We start from the raw sequence: 13,963 nt of genomic DNA on the forward strand, positions 1-13,963 counted from the left end.
CACATCAACCGGCTCTTGTCGTCGAGAAAACGCGGGAAAACGCGCGCCTTGCCTTCTGCTACCTGTCGAACAGCGAGAGCAGATGCGTGGCAAGCTCTAAGCTCTGCAGGCGCACTGCGGCCACGCAGCTGGACGAGAGGTACCTTCCTTGGGAGCTTGCTCAGCCATGGAGAACACGTTTCTTAGCGAATTGCACTTGTCTCGTAGAAAGAAATGCTGCCACTGGCCCTGTGGCGCAACGGATAACGCGTCTGACTACGGATTAGAAGATTCCAGGTTCGAATCCTGGCAGGGTCGGCATTTTGTTAGTTGCCGACGCGTAGCTGGCCAGTGGATTTCGTATGTCGCCGCATCGTGGAGTGCTTTGTTGCTCCTGTGCATCTCGCAGCTGCATGTCGAGTCGATCGTGGTAAATATCGCTGCCTGCAAGCGTCAGCGTAGCGTCAGTCGAGCAAAGTCGAGACAAGTCAAGCTGAGAGCTGTAGGAGATGATACGCAATTAAATACAGGCGTGTGAAAGCGACGCAGACGACACTTTCCAAGTGTCCCACGTCACGTGGCGCAGAGCCGGCGCAACCCCAGCCAGCAGAGTGGCGCAGTGGAAGCGTGCTGGGCCCATAACCCAGAGGTCCGTGGATCGAAACCACGCTCTGCTAAAATTTTTTCTTTTGCGGACTGTGTCGAGCTCGATTATTACGCCCACAGCGTCGGCTGGGGTGCTTTGATTCAGCGTTAACAGCAAACCCCGTAATTCTGAAGTGTGAAGAATGCGAGAACCACTTCCTAAGATGTAGCATTTTTTAAGATTTCGCACCAACTACACTCCACGATCGCAAAGTTAATGCTCTTACGACCCCCATACGCGCAACACTCGAACAGGTTTGTGAGATAAAAATCGCATCTCCCCGGCGGGGAATCGAACTCCGGTCTCCCGCGTGACAGGCGGGGATACTAACCACTATACTACCGAGGATGCGCTGTACACACATGCCTGTGTGCGAGAGATATGGTGCTAGTAGCCGCAAACGTCCTACACTAAGTTCGGCGAGTGATAGAGCAGCAATTAAAAATCGGATGTGCCTCCCCGGCGGGGAATCGAACCCCGGTCTCCCGCGTGACAGGCGGGGATACTAACCACTATACTACCGAGGAAGACGCAGCTAGCGTCTCGAATGCACAATTATGTTACTCAAATAGCTGATACATCTCAAACCTAGCCTCCTGTTGCTGTCAGAGACAGCTGCTAAGAATTAAAAGTATGCCCGAGGTGAGGCTCGAACTCACAACCCCGGCATTGCTCACGGCTACTGCCTTATAAGTACCGTGCGCTAACCAATTGCGCCACTGGGGCTACAACACAGTGCTCTCAGTTAGCGGTATTCACTTTGCTGCAAACCAGTGGTGGCCACAGAAACATACGATCGCCACCTGATGCCATACTGCGACTTTGGCACCTGACTACCAATGCTTCGTGCTATTCTTGTTTCATATGCTACGCTTACATGCACATCAACCGGCTCTGGTCGTCGAGAAAACGCGGGAAAACGCGCGCCTTGCCTTCTGCTACCTGTCGAACAGCGAGAGCAGATGCGTGGCAAGCTCTAAGCTCTGCAGGCGCACTGCGGCCACGCAGCTGGACGAGAGGTACCTTCCTTGGGAGCTTGCTCAGCCATGGAGAACACGTTTCTTAGCGAATTGCACTTGTCTCGTAGAAAGAAATGCTGCCACTGGCCCTGTGGCGCAACGGATAACGCGTCTGACTACGGATCAGAAGATTCCAGGTTCGAATCCTGGCAGGGTCGGCATTTTGTTAGTTGCCGACGCGTAGCTGGCCAGTGGATTTCGTATGTCGCCGCATCGTGGAGTGCTTTGTTGCTCCTGTGCATCTCGCAGCTGCATGTCGAGTCGATCGTGGTAAATATCGCTGCCTGCAAGCGTCAGCGTAGCGTCAGTCGAGCAAAGTCGAGACAAGTCAAGCTGAGAGCTGTAGGAGATGATACGCAATTAAATACAGGCGTGTGAAAGCGACGCAGACGACACTTTCCAAGTGTCCCACGTCACGTGGCGCAGAGCCGGCGCAACCCCAGCCAGCAGAGTGGCGCAGTGGAAGCGTGCTGGGCCCATAACCCAGAGGTCCGTGGATCGAAACCACGCTCTGCTAAAATTATTTCTTTTGCGGACTGTGTCGAGCTCGATTATTACGCCCACAGCGTCGGCTGGGGTGCTTTGATTCAGCGTTAACAGCAAACCCCGTAATTCTGAAGTGTGAAGAATGCGAGAACCACTTCCTAAGATGTAGCATTTTTTAAGATTTCGCACCAACTACACTCCACGATCGCAAAGTTAATGCTCTTACGACCCCCATACGCGCAACACTCGAACAGGTTTGTGAGATAAAAATCGCATCTCCCCGGCGGGGAATCGAACTCCGGTCTCCCGCGTGACAGGCGGGGATACTAACCACTATACTACCGAGGATGCGCTGTACACACATGCCTGTGTGCGAGAGATATGGTGCTAGTAGCCGCAAACGTCCTACACTAAGTTCGGCGAGTGATAGAGCAGCAATTAAAAATCGGATGTGCCTCCCCGGCGGGGAATCGAACCCCGGTCTCCCGCGTGACAGGCGGGGATACTAACCACTATACTACCGAGGAAGACGCAGCTAGCGTCTCGAATGCACAATTATGTTACTCAAATAGCTGATACATCTCAAACCTAGCCTCCTGTTGCTGTCAGAGACAGCTGCTAAGAATTAAAAGTATGCCCGAGGTGAGGCTCGAACTCACAACCCCGGCATTGCTCACGGCTACTGCCTTATAAGTACCGTGCGCTAACCAATTGCGCCACTGGGGCTACAACACAGTGCTCTCAGTTAGCGGTATTCACTTTGCTGCAAACCAGTGGTGGCCACAGAAACATACGATCGCCACCTGATGCCATACTGCGACTTTGGCACCTGACTACCAATGCTTCGTGCTATTCTTGTTTCATATGCTACGCTTACATGCACATCAACCGGCTCTGGTCGTCGAGAAAACGCGGGAAAACGCGCGCCTTGCCTTCTGCTACCTGTCGAACAGCGAGAGCAGATGCGTGGCAAGCTCTAAGCTCTGCAGGCGCACTGCGGCCACGCAGCTGGACGAGAGGTACCTTCCTTGGGAGCTTGCTCAGCCATGGAGAACACGTTTCTTAGCGAATTGCACTTGTCTCGTAGAAAGAAATGCTGCCACTGGCCCTGTGGCGCAACGGATAACGCGTCTGACTACGGATCAGAAGATTCCAGGTTCGAATCCTGGCAGGGTCGGCATTTTGTTAGTTGCCGACGCGTAGCTGGCCAGTGGATTTCGTATGTCGCCGCATCGTGGAGTGCTTTGTTGCTCCTGTGCATCTCGCAGCTGCATGTCGAGTCGATCGTGGTAAATATCGCTGCCTGCAAGCGTCAGCGTAGCGTCAGTCGAGCAAAGTCGAGACAAGTCAAGCTGAGAGCTGTAGGAGATGATACGCAATTAAATACAGGCGTGTGAAAGCGACGCAGACGACACTTTCCAAGTGTCCCACGTCACGTGGCGCAGAGCCGGCGCAACCCCAGCCAGCAGAGTGGCGCAGTGGAAGCGTGCTGGGCCCATAACCCAGAGGTCCGTGGATCGAAACCACGCTCTGCTAAAATTATTTCTTTTGCGGACTGTGTCGAGCTCGATTATTACGCCCACAGCGTCGGCTGGGGTGCTTTGATTCAGCGTTAACAGCAAACCCCGTAATTCTGAAGTGTGAAGAATGCGAGAACCACTTCCTAAGATGTAGCATTTTTTAAGATTTCGCACCAACTACACTCCACGATCGCAAAGTTAATGCTCTTACGACCCCCATACGCGCAACACTCGAACAGGTTTGTGAGATAAAAATCGCATCTCCCCGGCGGGGAATCGAACTCCGGTCTCCCGCGTGACAGGCGGGGATACTAACCACTATACTACCGAGGATGCGCTGTACACACATGCCTGTGTGCGAGAGATATGGTGCTAGTAGCCGCAAACGTCCTACACTAAGTTCGGCGAGTGATAGAGCAGCAATTAAAAATCGGATGTGCCTCCCCGGCGGGGAATCGAACCCCGGTCTCCCGCGTGACAGGCGGGGATACTAACCACTATACTACCGAGGAAGACGCAGCTAGCGTCTCGAATGCACAATTATGTTACTCAAATAGCTGATACATCTCAAACCTAGCCTCCTGTTGCTGTCAGAGACAGCTGCTAAGAAATAAAAGTATGCCCCAGGTGAGGCTCGAACTCACAACCCCGGCATTGCTCACGGCTACTGCCTTATAAGTACCGTGCGCTAACCAATTGCGCCACTGGGGCTACAACACAGTGCTCTCAGTTAGCGGTATTCACTTTGCTGCAAACCAGTGGTGGCCACAGAAACATACGATCGCCACCTGATGCCATACTGCGACTTTGGCACCTGACTACCAATGCTTCGTGCTATTCTTGTTTCATATGCTACGCTTACATGCACATCAACCGGCTCTGGTCGTCGAGAAAACGCGGGAAAACGCGCGCCTTGCCTTCTGCTACCTGTCGAACAGCGAGAGCAGATGCGTGGCAAGCTCTAAGCTCTGCAGGCGCACTGCGGCCACGCAGCTGGACGAGAGGTACCTTCCTTGGGAGCTTGCTCAGCCATGGAGAACACGTTTCTTAGCGAATTGCACTTGTCTCGTAGAAAGAAATGCTGCCACTGGCCCTGTGGCGCAACGGATAACGCGTCTGACTACGGATTAGAAGATTCCAGGTTCGAATCCTGGCAGGGTCGGCATTTTGTTAGTTGCCGACGCGTAGCTGGCCAGTGGATTTCGTATGTCGCCGCATCGTGGAGTGCCTTGTTGCTCCTGTGCATCTCGCAGCTGCATGTCGAGTCGATCGTGGTAAATATCGCTGCCTGCAAGCGTCAGCGTAGCGTCAGTCGAGCAAAGTCGAGACAAGTCAAGCTGAGAGCTGTAGGAGATGATACGCAATTAAATACAGGCGTGTGAAAGCGACGCAGACGACACTTTCCAAGTGTCCCACGTCACGTGGCGCAGAGCCGGCGCAACCCCAGCCAGCAGAGTGGCGCAGTGGAAGCGTGCTGGGCCCATAACCCAGAGGTCCGTGGATCGAAACCACGCTCTGCTAAAATTATTTCTTTTGCGGACTGTGTCGAGCTCGATTATTACGCCCACAGCGTCGGCTGGGGTGCTTTGATTCAGCGTTAACAGCAAACCCCGTAATTCTGAAGTGTGAAGAATGCGAGAACCACTTCCTAAGATGTAGCATTTTTTAAGATTTCGCACCAACTACACTCCACGATCGCAAAGTTAATGCTCTTACGACCCCCATACGCGCAACACTCGAACAGGTTTGTGAGATAAAAATCGCATCTCCCCGGCGGGGAATCGAACTCCGGTCTCCCGCGTGACAGGCGGGGATACTAACCACTATACTACCGAGGATGCGCTGTACACACATGCCTGTGTGCGAGAGATATGGTGCTAGTAGCCGCAAACGTCCTACACTAAGTTCGGCGAGTGATAGAGCAGCAATTAAAAATCGGATGTGCCTCCCCGGCGGGGAATCGAACCCCGGTCTCCCGCGTGACAGGCGGGGATACTAACCACTATACTACCGAGGAAGACGCAGCTAGCGTCTCGAATGCACAATTATGTTACTCAAATAGCTGATACATCTCAAACCTAGCCTCCTGTTGCTGTCAGAGACAGCTGCTAAGAAATAAAAGTATGCCCGAGGTGAGGCTCGAACTCACAACCCCGGCATTGCTCACGGCTACTGCCTTATAAGTACCGTGCGCTAACCAATTGCGCCACTGGGGCTACAACACAGTGCTCTCAGTTAGCGGTATTCACTTTGCTGCAAACCAGTGGTGGCCACAGAAACATACGATCGCCACCTGATGCCATACTGCGACTTTGGCACCTGACTACCAATGCTTCGTGCTATTCTTGTTTCATATGCTACGCTTACATGCACATCAACCGGCTCTGGTCGTCGAGAAAACGCGGGAAAACGCGCGCCTTGCCTTCTGCTACCTGTCGAACAGCGAGAGCAGATGCGTGGCAAGCTCTAAGCTCTGCAGGCGCACTGCGGCCACGCAGCTGGACGAGAGGTACCTTCCTTGGGAGCTTGCTCAGCCATGGAGAACACGTTTCTTAGCGAATTGCACTTGTCTCGTAGAAAGAAATGCTGCCACTGGCCCTGTGGCGCAACGGATAACGCGTCTGACTACGGATTAGAAGATTCCAGGTTCGAATCCTGGCAGGGTCGGCATTTTGTTAGTTGCCGACGCGTAGCTGGCCAGTGGATTTCGTATGTCGCCGCATCGTGGAGTGCCTTGTTGCTCCTGTGCATCTCGCAGCTGCATGTCGAGTCGATCGTGGTAAATATCGCTGCCTGCAAGCGTCAGCGTAGCGTCAGTCGAGCAAAGTCGAGACAAGTCAAGCTGAGAGCTGTAGGAGATGATACGCAATTAAATACAGGCGTGTGAAAGCGACGCAGACGACACTTTCCAAGTGTCCCACGTCACGTGGCGCAGAGCCGGCGCAACCCCAGCCAGCAGAGTGGCGCAGTGGAAGCGTGCTGGGCCCATAACCCAGAGGTCCGTGGATCGAAACCACGCTCTGCTAAAATTATTTCTTTTGCGGACTGTGTCGAGCTCGATTATTACGCCCACAGCGTCGGCTGGGGTGCTTTGATTCAGCGTTAACAGCAAACCCCGTAATTCTGAAGTGTGAAGAATGCGAGAACCACTTCCTAAGATGTAGCATTTTTTAAGATTTCGCACCAACTACACTCCACGATCGCAAAGTTAATGCTCTTACGACCCCCATACGCGCAACACTCGAACAGGTTTGTGAGATAAAAATCGCATCTCCCCGGCGGGGAATCGAACTCCGGTCTCCCGCGTGACAGGCGGGGATACTAACCACTATACTACCGAGGATGCGCTGTACACACATGCCTGTGTGCGAGAGATATGGTGCTAGTAGCCGCAAACGTCCTACACTAAGTTCGGCGAGTGATAGAGCAGCAATTAAAAATCGGATGTGCCTCCCCGGCGGGGAATCGAACCCCGGTCTCCCGCGTGACAGGCGGGGATACTAACCACTATACTACCGAGGAAGACGCAGCTAGCGTCTCGAATGCACAATTATGTTACTCAAATAGCTGATACATCTCAAACCTAGCCTCCTGTTGCTGTCAGAGACAGCTGCTAAGAAATAAAAGTATGCCCCAGGTGAGGCTCGAACTCACAACCCCGGCATTGCTCACGGCTACTGCCTTATAAGTACCGTGCGCTAACCAATTGCGCCACTGGGGCTACAACACAGTGCTCTCAGTTAGCGGTATTCACTTTGCTGCAAACCAGTGGTGGCCACAGAAACATACGATCGCCACCTGATGCCATACTGCGACTTTGGCACCTGACTACCAATGCTTCGTGCTATTCTTGTTTCATATGCTACGCTTACATGCACATCAACCGGCTCTGGTCGTCGAGAAAACGCGGGAAAACGCGCGCCTTGCCTTCTGCTACCTGTCGAACAGCGAGAGCAGATGCGTGGCAAGCTCTAAGCTCTGCAGGCGCACTGCGGCCACGCAGCTGGACGAGAGGTACCTTCCTTGGGAGCTTGCTCAGCCATGGAGAACACGTTTCTTAGCGAATTGCACTTGTCTCGTAGAAAGAAATGCTGCCACTGGCCCTGTGGCGCAACGGATAACGCGTCTGACTACGGATCAGAAGATTCCAGGTTCGAATCCTGGCAGGGTCGGCATTTTGTTAGTTGCCGACGCGTAGCTGGCCAGTGGATTTCGTATGTCGCCGCATCGTGGAGTGCTTTGTTGCTCCTGTGCATCTCGCAGCTGCATGTCGAGTCGATCGTGGTAAATATCGCTGCCTGCAAGCGTCAGCGTAGCGTCAGTCGAGCAAAGTCGAGACAAGTCAAGCTGAGAGCTGTAGGAGATGATACGCAATTAAATACAGGCGTGTGAAAGCGACGCAGACAACACTTTCCAAGTGTCCCACGTCACGTGGCGCAGAGCCGGCGCAACCCCAGCCAGCAGAGTGGCGCAGTGGAAGCGTGCTGGGCCCATAACCCAGAGGTCCGTGGATCGAAACCACGCTCTGCTAAAATTATTTCTTTTGCGGACTGTGTCGAGCTCGATTATTACGCCCACAGCGTCGGCTGGGGTGCTTTGATTCAGCGTTAACAGCAAACCCCGTAATTCTGAAGTGTGAAGAATGCGAGAACCACTTCCTAAGATGTAGCATTTTTTAAGATTTCGCACCAACTACACTCCACGATCGCAAAGTTAATGCTCTTACGACCCCCATACGCGCAACACTCGAACAGGTTTGTGAGATAAAAATCGCATCTCCCCGGCGGGGAATCGAACCCAGGTCTCCCGCGTGACAGGCGGGGATACTAACCACTATACTACCGAGGAAGACGCAGCTAGCGTCTCGAATGCACAATTATGTTACTCAAATAGCTGATACATCTCAAACCTAGCCTCCTGTTGCTGTCAGAGACAGCTGCTAAGAATTAAAAGTATGCCCCAGGTGAGGCTCGAACTCACAACCCCGGCATTGCTCACGGCTACTGCCTTATAAGTACCGTGCGCTAACCAATTGCGCCACTGGGGCTACAACACAGTGCTCTCAGTTAGCGGTATTCACTTTGCTGCAAACCAGTGGTGGCCACAGAAACATACGATCGCCACCTGATGCCATACTGCGACTTTGGCACCTGACTACCAATGCTTCGTGCTATTCTTGTTTCATATGCTACGCTTACATGCACATCAACCGGCTCTGGTCGTCGAGAAAACGCGGGAAAACGCGCGCCTTGCCTTCTGCTACCTGTCGAACAGCGAGAGCAGATGCGTGGCAAGCTCTAAGCTCTGCAGGCGCACTGCGGCCACGCAGCTGGACGAGAGGTACCTTCCTTGGGAGCTTGCTCAGCCATGGAGAACACGTTTCTTAGCGAATTGCACTTGTCTCGTAGAAAGAAATGCTGCCACTGGCCCTGTGGCGCAACGGATAACGCGTCTGACTACGGATCAGAAGATTCCAGGTTCGAATCCTGGCAGGGTCGGCATTTTGTTAGTTGCCGACGCGTAGCTGGCCAGTGGATTTCGTATGTCGCCGCATCGTGGAGTGCTTTGTTGCTCCTGTGCATCTCGCAGCTGCATGTCGACTCGATCGTGGTAAATATCGCTGCCTGCAAGCGTCAGCGTAGCGTCAGTCGAGCAAAGTCGAGACAAGTCAAGCTGAGAGCTGTAGGAGATGATACGCAATTAAATACAGGCGTGTGAAAGCGACGCAGACAACACTTTCCAAGTGTCCCACGTCACGTGGCGCAGAGCCGGCGCAACCCCAGCCAGCAGAGTGGCGCAGTGGAAGCGTGCTGGGCCCATAACCCAGAGGTCCGTGGATCGAAACCACGCTCTGCTAAAATTATTTCTTTTGCGGACTGTGTCGAGCTCGATTATTACGCCCACAGCGTCGGCTGGGGTGCTTTGATTCAGCGTTAACAGCAAACCCCGTAATTCTGAAGTGTGAAGAATGCGAGAACCACTTCCTAAGATGTAGCATTTTTTAAGATTTCGCACCAACTACACTCCACGATCGCAAAGTTTATGCTCTTACGACCCCCATACGCGCAACACTCGAACAGGTTTGTGAGATAAAAATCGCATCTCCCCGGCGGGGAATCGAACCCCGGTCTCCCGCGTGACAGGCGGGGATACTAACCACTATACTACCGAGGAAGACGCAGCTAGCGTCTCGAATGCACAATTATGTTACTCAAATAGCTGATACATCTCAAACCTAGCCTCCTGTTGCTGTCAGAGACAGCTGCTAAGAATTAAAAGTATGCCCGAGGTGAGGCTCGAACTCACAACCCCGGCATTGCTCACGGCTACTGCCTTATAAGTACCGTGCGCTAACCAATTGCGCCACTGGGGCTACAACACAGTGCTCTCAGTTAGCGGTATTCACTTTGCTGCAAACCAGTGGTGGCCACAGAAACATACGATCGCCACCTGATGCCATACTGCGACTTTGGCACCTGACTACCAATGCTTCGTGCTATTCTTGTTTCATATGCTACGCTTACATGCACATCAACCGGCTCTGGTCGTCGAGAAAACGCGGGAAAACGCGCGCCTTGCCTTCTGCTACCTGTCGAACAGCGAGAGCAGATGCGTGGCAAGCTCTAAGCTCTGCAGGCGCACTGCGGCCACGCAGCTGGACGAGAGGTACCTTCCTTGGGAGCTTGCTCAGCCATGGAGAACACGTTTCTTAGCGAATTGCACTTGTCTCGTAGAAAGAAATGCTGCCACTGGCCCTGTGGCGCAACGGATAACGCGTCTGACTACGGATTAGAAGATTCCAGGTTCGAATCCTGGCAGGGTCGGCATTTTGTTAGTTGCCGACGCGTAGCTGGCCAGTGGATTTCGTATGTCGCCGCATCGTGGAGTGCTTTGTTGCTCCTGTGCATCTCGCAGCTGCATGTCGAGTCGATCGTGGTAAATATCGCTGCCTGCAAGCGTCAGCGTAGCGTCAGTCGAGCAAAGTCGAGACAAGTCAAGCTGAGAGCTGTAGGAGATGATACGCAATTAAATACAGGCGTGTGAAAGCGACGCAGACGACACTTTCCAAGTGTCCCACGTCACGTGGCGCAGAGCCGGCGCAACCCCAGCCAGCAGAGTGGCGCAGTGGAAGCGTGCTGGGCCCATAACCCAGAGGTCCGTGGATCGAAACCACGCTCTGCTAAAATTATTTCTTTTGCGGACTGTGTCGAGCTCGATTATTACGCCCACAGCGTCGGCTGGGGTGCTTTGATTCAGCGTTAACAGCAAACCCCGTAATTCTGAAGTGTGAAGAATGCGAGAACCACTTCCTAAGATGTAGCATTTTTTAAGATTTCGCACCAACTACACTCCACGATCGCAAAGTTAATGCTCTTACGACCCCCATACGCGCAACACTCGAACAGGTTTGTGAGATAAAAATCGCATCTCCCCGGCGGGGAATCGAACTCCGGTCTCCCGCGTGACAGGCGGGGATACTAACCACTATACTACCGAGGATGCGCTGTACACACATGCCTGTGTGCGAGAGATATGGTGCTAGTAGCCGCAAACGTCCTACACTAAGTTCGGCGAGTGATAGAGCAGCAATTAAAAATCGGATGTGCCTCCCCGGCGGGGAATCGAACCCCGGTCTCCCGCGTGACAGGCGGGGATACTAACCACTATACTACCGAGGAAGACGCAGCTAGCGTCTCGAATGCACAATTATGTTACTCAAATAGCTGATACATCTCAAACCTAGCCTCCTGTTGCTGTCAGAGACAGCTGCTAAGAATTAAAAGTATGCCCGAGGTGAGGCTCGAACTCACAACCCCGGCATTGCTCACGGCTACTGCCTTATAAGTACCGTGCGCTAACCAATTGCGCCACTGGGGCTACAACACAGTGCTGTCAGTTAGCGGTATTCACTTTGCTGCAAACCAGTGGTGGCCACAGAAACATACGATCGCCACCTGATGCCATACTGCGACTTTGGCACCTGACTACCAATGCTTCGTGCTATTCTTGTTTCATATGCTACGCTTACATGCACATCAACCGGCTCTGGTCGTCGAGAAAACGCGGGAAAACGCGCGCCTTGCCTTCTGCTACCTGTCGAACAGCGAGAGCAGATGCGTGGCAAGCTCTAAGCTCTGCAGGCGCACTGCGGCCACGCAGCTGGACGAGAGGTACCTTCCTTGGGAGCTTGCTCAGCCATGGAGAACACGTTTCTTAGCGAATTGCACTTGTCTCGTAGAAAGAAATGCTGCCACTGGCCCTGTGGCGCAACGGATAACGCGTCTGACTACGGATCAGAAGATTCCAGGTTCGAATCCTGGCAGGGTCGGCATTTTGTTAGTTGCCGACGCGTAGCTGGCCAGTGGATTTCGTATGTCGCCGCATCGTGGAGTGCTTTGTTGCTCCTGTGCATCTCGCAGCTGCATGTCGAGTCGATCGTGGTAAATATCGCTGCCTGCAAGCGTCAGCGTAGCGTCAGTCGAGCAAAGTCGAGACAAGTCAAGCTGAGAGCTGTAGGAGATGATACGCAATTAAATACAGGCGTGTGAAAGCGACGCAGACGACACTTTCCAAGTGTCCCACGTCACGTGGCGCAGAGCCGGCGCAACCCCAGCCAGCAGAGTGGCGCAGTGGAAGCGTGCTGGGCCCATAACCCAGAGGTCCGTGGATCGAAACCACGCTCTGCTAAAATTATTTCTTTTGCGGACTGTGTCGAGCTCGATTATTACGCCCACAGCGTCGGCTGGGGTGCTTTGATTCAGCGTTAACAGCAAACCCCGTAATTCTGAAGTGTGAAGAATGCGAGAACCACTTCCTAAGATGTAGCATTTTTTAAGATTTCGCACCAACTACACTCCACGATCGCAAAGTTAATGCTCTTACGACCCCCATACGCGCAACACTCGAACAGGTTTGTGAGATAAAAATCGCATCTCCCCGGCGGGGAATCGAACTCCGGTCTCCCGCGTGACAGGCGGGGATACTAACCACTATACTACCGAGGATGCGCTGTACACACATGCCTGTGTGCGAGAGATATGGTGCTAGTAGCCGCAAACGTCCTACACTAAGTTCGGCGAGTGATAGAGCAGCAATTAAAAATCGGATGTGCCTCCCCGGCGGGGAATCGAACCCCGGTCTCCCGCGTGACAGGCGGGGATACTAACCACTATACTACCGAGGAAGACGCAGCTAGCGTCTCGAATGCACAATTATGTTACTCAAATAGCTGATACATCTCAAACCTAGCCTCCTGTTGCTGTCAGAGACAGCTGCTAAGAAATAAAAGTATGCCCCAGGTGAGGCTCGAACTCACAACCCCGGCATTGCTCACGGCTACTGCCTTATAAGTACCGTGCGCTAACCAATTGCGCCACTGGGGCTACAACACAGTGCTCTCAGTTAGCGGTATTCACTTTGCTGCAAACCAGTGGTGGCCACAGAAACATACGATCGCCACCTGATGCCATACTGCGACTTTGGCACCTGACTACCAATGCTTCGTGCTATTCTTGTTTCATATGCTACGCTTACATGCACATCAACCGGCTCTGGTCGTCGAGAAAACGCGGGAAAACGCGCGCCTTGCCTTCTGCTACCTGTCGAACAGCGAGAGCAGATGCGTGGCAAGCTCTAAGCTCTGCAGGCGCACTGCGGCCACGCAGCTGGACGAGAGGTACCTTCCTTGGGAGCTTGCTCAGCCATGGAGAACACGTTTCTTAGCGAATTGCACTTGTCTCGTAGAAAGAAATGCTGCCACTGGCCCTGTGGCGCAACGGATAACGCGTCTGACTACGGATTAGAAGATTCCAGGTTCGAATCCTGGCAGGGTCGGCATTTTGTTAGTTGCCGACGCGTAGCTGGCCAGTGGATTTCGTATGTCGCCGCATCGTGGAGTGCCTTGTTGCTCCTGTGCATCTCGCAGCTGCATGTCGAGTCGATCGTGGTAAATATCGCTGCCTGCAAGCGTCAGCGTAGCGTCAGTCGAGCAAAGTCGAGACAAGTCAAGCTGAGAGCTGTAGGAGATGATACGCAATTAAATACAGGCGTGTGAAAGCGACGCAGACGACACTTTCCAAGTGTCCCACGTCACGTGGCGCAGAGCCGGCGCAACCCCAGCCAGCAGAGTGGCGCAGTGGAAGCGTGCTGGGCCCATAACCCAGAGGTCCGTGGATCGAAACCACGCTCTGCTAAAATTATTTCTTTTGCGGACTGTGTCGAGCTCGATTATTACGCCCACAGCGTCGGCTGGGGTGCTTTGATTCAGCGTTAACAGCAAACCCCGTAATTCTGAAGTGTGAAGAATGCGAGAA

The 13,963-nt window shown here is 53.2% G+C and overlaps 45 non-coding genes across 45 annotated transcripts; 20 read left to right on the top strand and 25 right to left on the bottom strand.

Moving 5' to 3' along the window:
* Positions 1-224: 224 nt before the first annotated feature.
* Trnar-acg (transfer RNA arginine (anticodon ACG)) lies at positions 225-297 on the top strand. Its single transcript has one exon. It is a non-coding gene; the product is annotated as a tRNA-Arg (tRNA).
* Positions 298-584: 287 nt separating this feature from the next.
* Trnam-cau (transfer RNA methionine (anticodon CAU)) lies at positions 585-656 on the top strand. Its single transcript has one exon. It is a non-coding gene; the product is annotated as a tRNA-Met (tRNA).
* A 245-nt stretch (positions 657-901) lies between these two features.
* Trnad-guc (transfer RNA aspartic acid (anticodon GUC)) lies at positions 902-973 on the bottom strand. Its single transcript has one exon. It is a non-coding gene; the product is annotated as a tRNA-Asp (tRNA).
* Positions 974-1,080: 107 nt separating this feature from the next.
* Positions 1,081-1,152, bottom strand: Trnad-guc (transfer RNA aspartic acid (anticodon GUC)). The gene has a single exon. It is a non-coding gene; the product is annotated as a tRNA-Asp (tRNA).
* A 107-nt stretch (positions 1,153-1,259) lies between these two features.
* Positions 1,260-1,351, bottom strand: Trnai-uau (transfer RNA isoleucine (anticodon UAU)). The gene is given in 2 exon segments: positions 1,260-1,295; positions 1,314-1,351. It is a non-coding gene; the product is annotated as a tRNA-Ile (tRNA).
* Positions 1,352-1,729: 378 nt separating this feature from the next.
* Positions 1,730-1,802, top strand: Trnar-acg (transfer RNA arginine (anticodon ACG)). The gene has a single exon. It is a non-coding gene; the product is annotated as a tRNA-Arg (tRNA).
* Positions 1,803-2,089: 287 nt separating this feature from the next.
* On the top strand, positions 2,090-2,161 carry Trnam-cau (transfer RNA methionine (anticodon CAU)). The gene has a single exon. It is a non-coding gene; the product is annotated as a tRNA-Met (tRNA).
* A 245-nt stretch (positions 2,162-2,406) lies between these two features.
* Trnad-guc (transfer RNA aspartic acid (anticodon GUC)) lies at positions 2,407-2,478 on the bottom strand. Its single transcript has one exon. It is a non-coding gene; the product is annotated as a tRNA-Asp (tRNA).
* A 107-nt stretch (positions 2,479-2,585) lies between these two features.
* Trnad-guc (transfer RNA aspartic acid (anticodon GUC)) lies at positions 2,586-2,657 on the bottom strand. The gene has a single exon. It is a non-coding gene; the product is annotated as a tRNA-Asp (tRNA).
* Positions 2,658-2,764: 107 nt separating this feature from the next.
* Positions 2,765-2,856, bottom strand: Trnai-uau (transfer RNA isoleucine (anticodon UAU)). Its single transcript is given in 2 exon segments — positions 2,765-2,800; positions 2,819-2,856. It is a non-coding gene; the product is annotated as a tRNA-Ile (tRNA).
* A 378-nt stretch (positions 2,857-3,234) lies between these two features.
* Positions 3,235-3,307, top strand: Trnar-acg (transfer RNA arginine (anticodon ACG)). The gene has a single exon. It is a non-coding gene; the product is annotated as a tRNA-Arg (tRNA).
* A 287-nt stretch (positions 3,308-3,594) lies between these two features.
* Trnam-cau (transfer RNA methionine (anticodon CAU)) lies at positions 3,595-3,666 on the top strand. Its single transcript has one exon. It is a non-coding gene; the product is annotated as a tRNA-Met (tRNA).
* A 245-nt stretch (positions 3,667-3,911) lies between these two features.
* Positions 3,912-3,983, bottom strand: Trnad-guc (transfer RNA aspartic acid (anticodon GUC)). The gene has a single exon. It is a non-coding gene; the product is annotated as a tRNA-Asp (tRNA).
* A 107-nt stretch (positions 3,984-4,090) lies between these two features.
* On the bottom strand, positions 4,091-4,162 carry Trnad-guc (transfer RNA aspartic acid (anticodon GUC)). The gene has a single exon. It is a non-coding gene; the product is annotated as a tRNA-Asp (tRNA).
* Positions 4,163-4,269: 107 nt separating this feature from the next.
* On the bottom strand, positions 4,270-4,361 carry Trnai-uau (transfer RNA isoleucine (anticodon UAU)). Its single transcript is given in 2 exon segments — positions 4,270-4,305; positions 4,324-4,361. It is a non-coding gene; the product is annotated as a tRNA-Ile (tRNA).
* A 378-nt stretch (positions 4,362-4,739) lies between these two features.
* On the top strand, positions 4,740-4,812 carry Trnar-acg (transfer RNA arginine (anticodon ACG)). Its single transcript has one exon. It is a non-coding gene; the product is annotated as a tRNA-Arg (tRNA).
* Positions 4,813-5,099: 287 nt separating this feature from the next.
* On the top strand, positions 5,100-5,171 carry Trnam-cau (transfer RNA methionine (anticodon CAU)). The gene has a single exon. It is a non-coding gene; the product is annotated as a tRNA-Met (tRNA).
* Positions 5,172-5,416: 245 nt separating this feature from the next.
* Trnad-guc (transfer RNA aspartic acid (anticodon GUC)) lies at positions 5,417-5,488 on the bottom strand. Its single transcript has one exon. It is a non-coding gene; the product is annotated as a tRNA-Asp (tRNA).
* A 107-nt stretch (positions 5,489-5,595) lies between these two features.
* Positions 5,596-5,667, bottom strand: Trnad-guc (transfer RNA aspartic acid (anticodon GUC)). Its single transcript has one exon. It is a non-coding gene; the product is annotated as a tRNA-Asp (tRNA).
* Positions 5,668-5,774: 107 nt separating this feature from the next.
* Trnai-uau (transfer RNA isoleucine (anticodon UAU)) lies at positions 5,775-5,866 on the bottom strand. The gene is given in 2 exon segments: positions 5,775-5,810; positions 5,829-5,866. It is a non-coding gene; the product is annotated as a tRNA-Ile (tRNA).
* Positions 5,867-6,244: 378 nt separating this feature from the next.
* On the top strand, positions 6,245-6,317 carry Trnar-acg (transfer RNA arginine (anticodon ACG)). Its single transcript has one exon. It is a non-coding gene; the product is annotated as a tRNA-Arg (tRNA).
* A 287-nt stretch (positions 6,318-6,604) lies between these two features.
* On the top strand, positions 6,605-6,676 carry Trnam-cau (transfer RNA methionine (anticodon CAU)). The gene has a single exon. It is a non-coding gene; the product is annotated as a tRNA-Met (tRNA).
* Positions 6,677-6,921: 245 nt separating this feature from the next.
* Positions 6,922-6,993, bottom strand: Trnad-guc (transfer RNA aspartic acid (anticodon GUC)). Its single transcript has one exon. It is a non-coding gene; the product is annotated as a tRNA-Asp (tRNA).
* Positions 6,994-7,100: 107 nt separating this feature from the next.
* Positions 7,101-7,172, bottom strand: Trnad-guc (transfer RNA aspartic acid (anticodon GUC)). The gene has a single exon. It is a non-coding gene; the product is annotated as a tRNA-Asp (tRNA).
* A 107-nt stretch (positions 7,173-7,279) lies between these two features.
* Trnai-uau (transfer RNA isoleucine (anticodon UAU)) lies at positions 7,280-7,371 on the bottom strand. Its single transcript is given in 2 exon segments — positions 7,280-7,315; positions 7,334-7,371. It is a non-coding gene; the product is annotated as a tRNA-Ile (tRNA).
* A 378-nt stretch (positions 7,372-7,749) lies between these two features.
* Positions 7,750-7,822, top strand: Trnar-acg (transfer RNA arginine (anticodon ACG)). Its single transcript has one exon. It is a non-coding gene; the product is annotated as a tRNA-Arg (tRNA).
* Positions 7,823-8,109: 287 nt separating this feature from the next.
* Positions 8,110-8,181, top strand: Trnam-cau (transfer RNA methionine (anticodon CAU)). Its single transcript has one exon. It is a non-coding gene; the product is annotated as a tRNA-Met (tRNA).
* Positions 8,182-8,426: 245 nt separating this feature from the next.
* On the bottom strand, positions 8,427-8,498 carry Trnad-guc (transfer RNA aspartic acid (anticodon GUC)). Its single transcript has one exon. It is a non-coding gene; the product is annotated as a tRNA-Asp (tRNA).
* Positions 8,499-8,605: 107 nt separating this feature from the next.
* Trnai-uau (transfer RNA isoleucine (anticodon UAU)) lies at positions 8,606-8,697 on the bottom strand. Its single transcript is given in 2 exon segments — positions 8,606-8,641; positions 8,660-8,697. It is a non-coding gene; the product is annotated as a tRNA-Ile (tRNA).
* Positions 8,698-9,075: 378 nt separating this feature from the next.
* Trnar-acg (transfer RNA arginine (anticodon ACG)) lies at positions 9,076-9,148 on the top strand. Its single transcript has one exon. It is a non-coding gene; the product is annotated as a tRNA-Arg (tRNA).
* A 287-nt stretch (positions 9,149-9,435) lies between these two features.
* Trnam-cau (transfer RNA methionine (anticodon CAU)) lies at positions 9,436-9,507 on the top strand. Its single transcript has one exon. It is a non-coding gene; the product is annotated as a tRNA-Met (tRNA).
* A 245-nt stretch (positions 9,508-9,752) lies between these two features.
* Positions 9,753-9,824, bottom strand: Trnad-guc (transfer RNA aspartic acid (anticodon GUC)). Its single transcript has one exon. It is a non-coding gene; the product is annotated as a tRNA-Asp (tRNA).
* A 107-nt stretch (positions 9,825-9,931) lies between these two features.
* Positions 9,932-10,023, bottom strand: Trnai-uau (transfer RNA isoleucine (anticodon UAU)). The gene is given in 2 exon segments: positions 9,932-9,967; positions 9,986-10,023. It is a non-coding gene; the product is annotated as a tRNA-Ile (tRNA).
* Positions 10,024-10,401: 378 nt separating this feature from the next.
* Positions 10,402-10,474, top strand: Trnar-acg (transfer RNA arginine (anticodon ACG)). The gene has a single exon. It is a non-coding gene; the product is annotated as a tRNA-Arg (tRNA).
* A 287-nt stretch (positions 10,475-10,761) lies between these two features.
* On the top strand, positions 10,762-10,833 carry Trnam-cau (transfer RNA methionine (anticodon CAU)). Its single transcript has one exon. It is a non-coding gene; the product is annotated as a tRNA-Met (tRNA).
* A 245-nt stretch (positions 10,834-11,078) lies between these two features.
* Trnad-guc (transfer RNA aspartic acid (anticodon GUC)) lies at positions 11,079-11,150 on the bottom strand. The gene has a single exon. It is a non-coding gene; the product is annotated as a tRNA-Asp (tRNA).
* Positions 11,151-11,257: 107 nt separating this feature from the next.
* Positions 11,258-11,329, bottom strand: Trnad-guc (transfer RNA aspartic acid (anticodon GUC)). Its single transcript has one exon. It is a non-coding gene; the product is annotated as a tRNA-Asp (tRNA).
* Positions 11,330-11,436: 107 nt separating this feature from the next.
* Positions 11,437-11,528, bottom strand: Trnai-uau (transfer RNA isoleucine (anticodon UAU)). Its single transcript is given in 2 exon segments — positions 11,437-11,472; positions 11,491-11,528. It is a non-coding gene; the product is annotated as a tRNA-Ile (tRNA).
* A 378-nt stretch (positions 11,529-11,906) lies between these two features.
* Positions 11,907-11,979, top strand: Trnar-acg (transfer RNA arginine (anticodon ACG)). The gene has a single exon. It is a non-coding gene; the product is annotated as a tRNA-Arg (tRNA).
* Positions 11,980-12,266: 287 nt separating this feature from the next.
* On the top strand, positions 12,267-12,338 carry Trnam-cau (transfer RNA methionine (anticodon CAU)). The gene has a single exon. It is a non-coding gene; the product is annotated as a tRNA-Met (tRNA).
* A 245-nt stretch (positions 12,339-12,583) lies between these two features.
* Trnad-guc (transfer RNA aspartic acid (anticodon GUC)) lies at positions 12,584-12,655 on the bottom strand. Its single transcript has one exon. It is a non-coding gene; the product is annotated as a tRNA-Asp (tRNA).
* A 107-nt stretch (positions 12,656-12,762) lies between these two features.
* Trnad-guc (transfer RNA aspartic acid (anticodon GUC)) lies at positions 12,763-12,834 on the bottom strand. The gene has a single exon. It is a non-coding gene; the product is annotated as a tRNA-Asp (tRNA).
* Positions 12,835-12,941: 107 nt separating this feature from the next.
* On the bottom strand, positions 12,942-13,033 carry Trnai-uau (transfer RNA isoleucine (anticodon UAU)). The gene is given in 2 exon segments: positions 12,942-12,977; positions 12,996-13,033. It is a non-coding gene; the product is annotated as a tRNA-Ile (tRNA).
* Positions 13,034-13,411: 378 nt separating this feature from the next.
* Positions 13,412-13,484, top strand: Trnar-acg (transfer RNA arginine (anticodon ACG)). Its single transcript has one exon. It is a non-coding gene; the product is annotated as a tRNA-Arg (tRNA).
* Positions 13,485-13,771: 287 nt separating this feature from the next.
* Trnam-cau (transfer RNA methionine (anticodon CAU)) lies at positions 13,772-13,843 on the top strand. The gene has a single exon. It is a non-coding gene; the product is annotated as a tRNA-Met (tRNA).
* Positions 13,844-13,963: the final 120 nt, after the last annotated feature.

This window comes from Schistocerca serialis, chromosome 9, assembly GCF_023864345.2.
Source record: "Schistocerca serialis cubense isolate TAMUIC-IGC-003099 chromosome 9, iqSchSeri2.2, whole genome shotgun sequence".
NCBI lineage: Eukaryota > Metazoa > Arthropoda > Insecta > Orthoptera > Acrididae > Schistocerca > Schistocerca serialis.